This window comes from Euleptes europaea, chromosome 3, assembly GCF_029931775.1.
Source record: "Euleptes europaea isolate rEulEur1 chromosome 3, rEulEur1.hap1, whole genome shotgun sequence".
NCBI lineage: Eukaryota > Metazoa > Chordata > Lepidosauria > Squamata > Sphaerodactylidae > Euleptes > Euleptes europaea.
In genome coordinates this window covers 41,855,901-41,865,886 of record NC_079314.1, presented here as the reverse complement: position 1 = coordinate 41,865,886, position 9,986 = coordinate 41,855,901, and the positions used below count along the sequence as shown (strand labels likewise).

The window sequence follows — 9,986 nt, the reverse complement described above, 5'->3', positions numbered from 1 at the left end:
GCCTAGGATTGTGCACTCACCCCCCCATGGATAAGTCATCACCCAAATGCGGGGTGGGTGGGGAAGGAGAGAGCAAACGTACAATCTTAGGCTTCACATGGCTTTCTCTGTGATTTTGAATAGTATTTTGGCTGGTTAGATAATATATCGATATTACATCAAAGCTGCAGGGGAAAAATTAAAAATGCAGTGAGGGAGCCCAGAGAAGGAGCTGCCCATGGCTGCCTCCATCTCTGATATGGCTTCTTGGGGCATTGTGGGGGCGGGGGGGGGTAGGTGAAGGAGGAGTTGGAAGGAGTACTTGGAAGGAGTACTTGGAGAATGGGGGCCTGTCAGGATGTGGGAGGAACTGTGGCTCAGTGGTAGAGCATCTGCTTGTTATGCAGAAGGTCCCAGGTTCAATCCGTGGCATCTCCAGTTAAAGGGACTAGGAAGGTAGGTGATGAGAAAGACCCCTGGAGAGCCGCTGCCGGTCTGAGTAGACAATACTGACTTTGATGGACCAAGGGTCTGATTGAGTATAAGGCAGCTTCATGTGTTCAAAATCGACCTTTGGCTGAACTATGCACCTACTCACATCCGACATAATCTCGGAAGAAAACTTAATTGCGGGATAAAATAGGGATTGGAAAACCCTAGGAAATCGTGGAAAGGAAGTGAGCTGAGCCCCAAGGGAGGGGAACATCATGCATAACCCCCGTGGAGAACGGAGACAATCGTGGGAGAACTGTGAGATAAACAAACCATGCATAAATGAAATGGGTCTCCCCCTTACAACTACAATATGAGGGCACATTAGGGGAGAGGCTGTGGCTCAGTGACAGAACATCATAGCATGCAGAAGGTCCCAGGCTCCCCTAGCCTCTGAAATCTCTGCACCAGCCTGTTTCCCCTCTACAAAATGGCAAAACAGCGTCCACTAGCCCCTCTTCTTCTACCTTCCTACCACCACCTTAATGCCAGAAGTCTCACTGCTTGCATTCCCCCTTCTGGAAAGCTACAAAGCAAAAAGACCACCTAGGCGTAAGCATTTCTTCTGGGGTGGGAGGTTTGTTCTTCCCCCGCAGGGCTTCTGGCTTTGCCAGATGCAGCCCTCCTCTGAGGCCCCATGCTGGACTCCCCCTCCCCAATCCCCTCCTGGAGTACAAGAAGGTACCCTATACTCCTTTAGGGTTGGCTGGAGGTTCTTTTGGATCCTGCTTTTGCTCCAGACAGAAGGGACATTTTAAAGCAGTCGGTGAGGCTGGAAAAACTCTCTCAGACAATGTACCCAGTTGACTCTGAGGCAGCTGGAATTCTGGAGGGGTAGCAAGAGATTCTGATGGACAGGGGGAAATACCTGGCCAAGCTAAGGGGGTAGCCAGCAGGCTAACAAGTGATCCCACCTGGGGTACTCACATGGGTGAAAGTAAACAAAGCAATGCAGAGCTGCCCGCCTCAGCCAGGCACATGTGGTGGAGAGGGGGTGCCCCCAAATGGGGGGATCATTCCCCCCAGGAGCCTTCTGAAACATTGGCAAAGGAACACCATAAGGCAGCCCTGGCTCTGTAATTTCAGCGCAGACTTGAAAAAAAGCTCCTAATTAAAGGGATTCATACATCAAGGTTTTTTTCTAGGGCAAGGGGGGCTTCTAGTAGCTGCTCTATGTGGGGAAAGGCCCACGGTTTTTGGTCTTGAGAAGTGTTGAACCTGAGTCCAAATTGCCAGCCAACTCATGTTTAACAAGCTTCACAAATCAAATCGGCTGAACTTCTGCCAAGGAAAACAACTCGGAGGTTTGAATGTTACCTTTATAGGCTGGCAGAGGAAGAAATATTTTACAGTAGAGGGAAATCACCCTTCTTTTTGTGGGTGATAAAAACATCACAATATGTTAATCATTTTGTTTGCTGTCCTACATTAATGTAACTGTGGCTTCCTGAATAAGAGGCGATATACTTTCTACTCCCCGAAACAGAAAGATGTTCTGGAGGGCCTCACTGGGGAGTTTAATTTCCTTTGGCTGCAAAAGACCAGGGGGGGGGGTGGCTTTTACTGTGCTCTACTGGCACATTTATAAATAAACAAAGATTACGGACTCCTTCAGCAAGCAGACAACTGCTAATCCTTCCTCAGATTCTCAACGAACAACTGGAGTTGAAGGATGCATCATGCTTTAGCCAACTACAGCACAGAACTCCCAGCTCTCTCTGCCCGTGTGTGTGAAAATTCAAAGGCCAAACGAGTCCCATCTCTTCATCCCTGACCCAACCTCCGATGGCTGTGACACCCATAAAGCCAGAGGGACACATTTTGGGACATTAAGAATCATCAAGCTCCTTTTCTTAAGTCTCTGAACACCATTCAGCTTAATGACTGGCTGTCTTGTAGGTTTGCCAGGTCCCTCTTTGCCACCGGCGGGAGGTTTTTTGGGTGGAGCCTGAGGAGGGCAGGGTTTAGGGAGGGGAGGGACTTCAATGCCATAGAGTCCAATTGTCAAAGCGGCCATTTTCTGTAGGTGAACTGATCTCTATTGGCTGGAGATCAGTTGTAATAGCAGGAGATTACCAGCTATTACCTGGAGGTTCAAATAAGACAGTAGTAGGCTAAAGAATATAGCATAATAAAGCAATAGGCAATGGAATGCGAGCAGCAAAAACAGCAAAAGCTGTCACTATATTACAAGTGAAACGAAGTACAACGAAGCTAAGCAACTGAGGTTACAAACAGGAGAGTGACAATAAGAAAAGGAACCAGCACGGTGCTGATAACTAGTTACGAAAGTTCATAAGATACGTTGAGTGACTGTCTAGTCAGTTTCAGTTCGTCTTCAGGCAACAGAGATGCAGGTGGCAATGCGGCTCCGGACGTTTTCCAGCATTTTCCCTACAAAAGTAGCTTCATCAGCCACAAAGGCTAAATATTTCTATTCCTAGGATTAATATGGAGCTCCCTAACGGGCTGCTATCTTGATCAATCAAGTGGCTTGTACAGCATGATGTTGTGGTTAGAGTTTGAGACTAGGATCTGGGAGACCCAGGTTCAAATCCCTACTCTGCCATGGAAGATGGCTGGGTCCCCTTGGGCCAATCACACCCATTCCCCTCAGCTACCTTGCCGGCTTGCTAACAGAATAAAACGGAACAGAAGAGAACGCTATAAGCTGCTTTGGGTCCCCACTGGGGAGAAAGGCAGGGTAAATAAAGGAAGTAAACATGGATTTTGCCCATAATGCAGTACAATGCAAGAAGAAGGTGTTTGGCCCTGCGAGGGGTGAACAGAACCACAGCTCTATTTCCCCAGTCCTCTACCCCTTCCTTTGTTCACTTCTGAGGTGAAGAAGGCTTCCCCCCTAACAAAGTTGCAGTGCAACTAGGCGGCCAAAAATCCCTGGGCTGATTGACTCTTGAGGCCCTCGTCGTGGCCTCACACAGCTTTGTGTCTCCGCAGAGAGTCCTATTCAGTTTTCAGCTTCTTTGCCAGAGGAAGACTCGATTGAGCCCTCTAAAAATCACACTTGGGCTTTCTAAATTGGAATTCAAACCATGACACTCAGGTTCTTTGTATATTTTCACAACAGTTATGAAAGAGCATTTATGAGAAGGGCCTGCTTTATCTGATACGGAAATACCACCCGAAACTGATAATATGAGAATCCTGAAGAAAATATAACAAAATAGCGGAAGATGACTTCCTTTTCAAATGTTGACAGAGCCAGTTAGTCGGCTTTGTACATTCTCAGGTTATGTGTGTGTGAGGAGGGAATCTGGGATTGATATTTTGTACCCCAAACTACAAAGGGATGGATGCAGATATGGAAATGGAAGACAGTGGGGCTGAGGTTTCAGGTCACCCACACCCATAAAAAAAGCCAGCATCCGGTTCCTGAATACTGTACTTCCATTGTTTGGTACCTGGGCTTAACGCTCAACATCATGAAGGCATCAAAAGCAAAGTCACTCCAAAATCACCTGCATTGCTACAGAAACAGGGAAGGAAATGCTAAAGCCCCAGGGGAAGAAATGTTTCGTTTACATATCGATAAAGATGTGAAAGAGAAAAGTAGTTCCTGCCTGGGAAAAAACATGTCTGTTTCCCACTTATCTGACAAAAGGAAGGGCATGAACAATCTCCCCTCCCATGCATGAATGGCTAAGCGCATTGGCCCAGCAGTAATTGGCTCCGTTGCATTTATTCTGATTAGCGAGTTTTGGCTGGCAGCTCCTTTGTCAGAGTCATGCTGAGTGCAGATGGGAGTGGCGTAGATCATGCCAGCTACACAGAGGAATGTCTCAGATCAGCCTTCAGATCCCTTGTGAAGAAACAGCAAACGCAGGGTTTGAAAGATGGGTTTGAAAACCTTCACTTGAGATTGCTGATATCTTAATGGCCAGGGCTAGGAGAGGAAATTAATTTATGTTCAGAACCCTTTGGGGTTGCCGCACTTTGTATTCCCAGCGATATATTAAGAGTTTGAAAATGTTATAAAAACATCGCTTTAAAAGGTTTTTTTTGTTACCACGGCTTATAAATGGTTGGAAGATGTCTTCACAACTAAAGGGGCCAAACAAAGTGCGAACAGTATTTTTTATAACATTTTCAAACTCTTAATACATCACTGGGAATACAGTGCGGTAACAACCCTTGTTATACTGTCAAAGGCTTTCACGGTCAGAGTTCATTGGTTCTTGTAGGTTATCCGGGCTGTGTAACCATGGTCTTGGTATTTTCTTTCCTGACGTTTCGCCCGCAGCTGTGGCAGGCATCTTCAGAGGAGTAACACTGAAGGACAGTGTCTTTCACTCACTCTCAAGGGTTGACACTGTCCTTCAGTGTTACTCCTCTGAAGATGCCTGCCACAGCTGCTGGCGAAAGGTCAGGAAAGAAAATACCAAGACCACAGTTACACAGCCCGGATAACCTACAAGAACCAATGAACCCTTGTTATGTTTAAATATGTTTAAATGCACTGATGAAAGGGGGTGGGGGAGAGCTGGAGCCAAAATGGAAAAGGCCCTGGTTCTGGCCAATGACAGACAGGCCACTCTAAATGGTGGGATAGCCAATAGATGCCTGCCTAACAGCCAAAGTTGCCACACAGGGACATATGGAAGGAGACGGCCCTTCATATATGTAGGTCCCAGGTTGTGAAAGGCTTTAAAGGTCATAACCAGTACCTTGAATTGAACTTGACAACAGACTAGCAGCCAATGTAGTTGTTTCAAAACCGGAAACACATGTTCTTGGTGGCTAGCTCCTGACAATAGCTGGAGAGTCACATTCTGGACCAGTTGTCATATACAGTTGTCTTCAAGGGCAGCCCCACGTAGAGCATGCTGCAGTAATCCAACCGTGAGATTACAGAGTTGGGGGATCAGATGCAGCTGATACAAGGTGCTCTTAGCCACCATGCCATCCTGCGTTTCAAACAGTAAGGCTGGGTCCATGAGCCCCTCCAAGTTCTTAACCTGCTCTGTAAAAGCCAATGTCATTCCATCTAGGACATATGGATTCAGTCCCTCTAGAATATCAGCCTTCCTAACCTCTGCCTTGTCTGGATTCAGCTTCAGTTTGTTCTGCCTTAGCCACCTGACCACAGCCTCAAAGCACCAGTTCAGGACCAAGATGGATGCATCTGGAGTCCTGGATAATGAAATAACAGAGCTGAGAGTCATCTGCATATTGGTAACACCCAGCCCCACAGCTCTGGACGATCTTATCCATCAGCCTCATATATGCACCTCCAGTGGAGACCCTTAGTGTCTGGTCAGACAGAGAAGAATGAAACCACTGAAGGGTTTCAGTGGTTAACACCTTTAATACCAACTCCATATTCAAGCTGGGGAATAAGAATGGAATGGTCAACCGTGTCAAAGGCTGCTGAGAAGTCCAACAGTATCAACAGGAAATATTGTCCCCTGCTCAACTTTAAATGAAGATCATCCAGAAGTGCAACTAAGGAGGAGGAGGAGAAGAGTTGGTTTTTATATGCCGACTTTCTCTACTACTTAAGGAAGAATCAAACTGGCTTACAATCACCTTCCCTTCCCCTCCCCACAACAGACACCCTGTGAGGTAGGTAGGGCTGAGAGAGTGTGACTAGCCCAAGGTCACCCTGCTGGCTTCATGTGTCGGAGTGGGGAAACCAACCTGGTTCACCAGATTAGAGTCTGCCACTCATGTGGAGGAGTGGGGGAATCAAACTCGGTTCTCCAGATTAGAGTCCACCGCTTCAAACCACCGCTCTTAACCACTACACCACGCTGCATGCAGGGATGTTTTCATGCCGACTGCTTCAGGGCTTCCTTTTGATTATGCATGCCTTTTCTGCCCGTCAGAGGTTGCCTCGCTCTCCCCGCGCGTTTTGCCCGTGTTTTCTAGATGCTGTTTCAGACAGCATCCCCCTGCACTTTTCACCGCACCAGCACTAATCCCACTACCACTACTTTTCCCACCCTGCGCACCATCTCGATCCTAGATGCAACAATGCACATGCAGCCAATTCAACTTCCCTATTCCAGATCTTCAGAACTACCATTTTAAGCGATGAGACAGCCACTATCCAACCCCAAGCAATAAATCCAATATAGGGTTTTGCCAGCATCCCCACCCCCACAGAGGGACAACCCAGAGGGACAGCCCCCTCTAGTGTCTCCCTCACTCACTACAGGAAGGCTGTGCTATAAAGACCAGCTGAGCCCCACGGGGCTGGCTGCTGGCAGACCTGAATCAGGGTCAGTTCTCCATCCAAGCTATCCAGGCAGCTGCTTGGGAGTGGCACAATGAGGAGGGCACTGATGAACCACAGGGGCGTGGCTTGCTCCCAGCCGTCAAACTGGTATTGCATCATGAGCCCATGCCATTCGCTAGGTCTGTGCCTAGCCCCCGTGGCAATGGTACTGGAGGTAATGGGCTGACAAAATGCCTTGAACAAACCATGTGTGGAACCTCCATGTATAGAGACAGTCTATCTCTGAATAGCATTTGCCGGGGACAAACAGCAACCTTCAAACCTTTCTTGCTAACACCCAGAGGCAAGTAGGCTCCTTTGAAGGATACAGAACAATAGGCAGAGGGACCTTTGACAGCAGCCGTGCATTTAAAAGCTCAGTATCATGAATAAATATTGGAATGTATGACTTTCAGAATGAAGGGGGGATCACACAACGCTGTCCTCTGGAGCTATGATTTAGAAATGTGAAGTGCAAAATTAATTAAAAGAGCACTTCGTGGCTTCTATGATCAAGCGTAACGGAATTCACAAAAATCTTGGGGGAGGGAAGCTGAATGAAGATGACATTCAGCATGCACCAAATTTATACAGAAAGAAGCAAGAGGCACAGCTAGTTTAATTTCTTACTGTGTTTCTTCCTAGTCCTAACAAGCAGGGGCTGTGGAGAAAAGAGCAAGGGTGAGTCGATGCCCAGGAATGTGCCAGCAGCAGCCTCAGAAACTGGCAGGCTAGCGGCACCTCAGAAGGAAGGTGGGGCTCAGCCATCAGCCTGCACCTGGGAACCAGTTCAGAGAAGGAGGCTGCTAGCCGCTTGGGCCTCCAGGGGCAAAGCAGCCTCTTTAAACGTCCGGGGAGGGCAGGGCAGGAGAAGAGAGGGCCCAGCCAGGGAGGCTATTGCCCCAGATTCACTTCCATCACTAGAGTTGCCAGTTCCATGGAGCATCTGGTTGGCTACTGTTAGGGTTGCCAGGTTCCTCTTCGCCACCAGCAGGAGGTTTTGGGGGCAGAGCCTGAGGAGGGCAGGGTTTGGGGACGGGAGGGACTTCAATGCCATAGAGTCCAATTGCCAAAGCGGCCATTTTCTCCAAGTGAATTGATCTCTATCGGCTGGAGATCAGTTGTAATAGCAGATCTTTGGCAATTGGACTCTATGGCATTGAAGTCCCTCCCCTCCCCCCGTCCTCCTCAGGCTCTGGCCCAAAAACCTCCTGCTGGTGGTGAAGTGGGACCTGGCAACCCTACACATAAGTGAGTGGGTATCCACTTGTACCTAGTAGCACCAACATCAAAACCACTGAACAAGGAATACTTTTCTCATGACTCCACATGACTCAAAAGCATTTCCAACGGCACTGTTTTATAATTTTTTAAAAACACATCCCGTCTTCCTGTGAGAGTTCTGCTTCCGTAAGCCTCAATGTGTAAGGTTGCCAATCTCCAGGAAGGACCTGGCGATTTCCTGAAATTGCAACTGATATCCAGACTATAGAGATCAGTTCCACTGAGACAATGGCTGCTTTGGAGGGTGGACTCTATGGCATTATACCCCACCGAGCTCCCTCCCCTCCCCTCCCCCAACCCCACCCTCCCTAAGCTCATAAGAACTTAAGAAAGGCCATGCTGGATCAGACCAAGGCCCATCAAGTCCAGCAGTCTGTTCACACAGCAGCCAACCAGGTGCCTCTAGGAAGCCCACAAACAAGATGACTGCAGCAGCATTATCCTGCCTGTGTTCCAGTGCACCTAATATAATAGGCATGCTCCTCTGATCCTGGAGAGAATAGGTACGCATCAAGACTAGTATCCATTTTGACTAGTAGCCATGAATAGCCCTCTCCTCCATGAACATGTCCACTCCCCTCTTAAAGCCTTCCAAGTTGGCCACTATCACCACATCCTGGGGCAGGGAGTTCCACAATTTAACTGTGCTCCATCCTTAAACCTCCAGGAATTTCCCAATCCGGAGCTGGCAACCCTACGTCATGTGTGAACATGTTCATTGGCCAAATCCTGAAATCAATGAGGGATGCCCAGCTTCGCTCTGTGCAGGACTTTGGCCTAGAGAGCTGCCTGTCACATCTGCTAAGGAACTTGGGGCAACATCCATGATTCTGTCCGCCTACATTTGATCCTCCCACCAACCTTGTATTAAGGGAAGTATAATTTGTCCAGGCTCCCCCAACAAGCATCAGGGAAGGAGATTGCCGTTAGCTAGGGTTGCCAGGTCCCACTTTGCCACCAGTGGGAGGTTTTTGAGGCGAAGCCTGAGGAGGGTGGCGTTTAGGAAGGGGAGGGACTTCAACGCCATAGAGCCCAATTGCCCAAGCAGCCATTTTCTCCAGGTGAACTGATCTCTATCAGCTGGAGATCAGTTGTAATAGCAGGAGATCTCCAGCTAGTACTTGGAGGTTAGAAAACAAAGGTTAGCCTGCTGTATGATAGTTATGCAATAGAATCAGCAGTAATTGCCAAAAAAATTCTACTATAACAATTTTGTAAAATGAAATATTAGTGATATTATATTTTCATATCACACACACACACACACACACACATATATATATACGCAATTCTTGGAGGTTAGCAACCCTATCATTAGCAGAATGGATCTGCCGGATCCGACCCTCACTACTTGTTTCTGTTCATTCTCCCTTGTCTGTGCTCTCTCCTTCTGAATCAGCTTGTCTCTTCTGATTTCTTAAAAACTGCATTCCCAAGCCTAGATCCGCCAGCCTCCAACTTCCCCCTTCCTTTGGTTCCTTTCCCCTCCGTTATGTCTGTGAGCAGCATGCGGCTCCTTTTCATTCTTCCTTGCTTACTTTGTTTTTAAGAGCCCAAGAAATAACACTGAGAAGGTTGGGGATGAATCTGAGCGTGGGGCGAGCACCAAGCCACCTCGATACTTTCTGCCCTCGATCCTTCCTTTCCAAGGCTCATTAACGGCACAGGATTCTTCCCCTGCCTCCAGGACTTTTCTGTCTGAGAGGAGAACAGTGTCAGCACTGCTAACTGCTACCCCAACTGCCACCGTTCGCATGTGAGCGCACACAGCAGCCCACGGCTTTCTCCAGTTACCGCTCCACCCTTCCCTTGAAGAGCAGCTCCAATTGGTCAGGAGCTACACCCATGGCAAGCCTTAGGCCCCCTCCTCTTGCCAGGGATCCTGTTTCATAAACTGAGCTTCACATTCCTTTTTTTTTTATTATTATTATTAAGTACTTGGGGAAACTTCAGCATCTTGCTCGTGTGCAGTCGGCATCCTTCTCTCCTGTTC

The 9,986-nt window shown here is 48.0% G+C and overlaps 1 non-coding gene across 1 annotated transcript; it reads left to right on the top strand.

Annotated features, from left to right (window-relative positions):
* Nucleotides 1-342: 342 nt before the first annotated feature.
* On the top strand, nt 343-417 carry TRNAN-GUU (transfer RNA asparagine (anticodon GUU)). Its single transcript has one exon. It is a non-coding gene; the product is annotated as a tRNA-Asn (tRNA).
* The last annotated feature ends 9,569 nt before the right edge of the window (nt 418-9,986 follow it).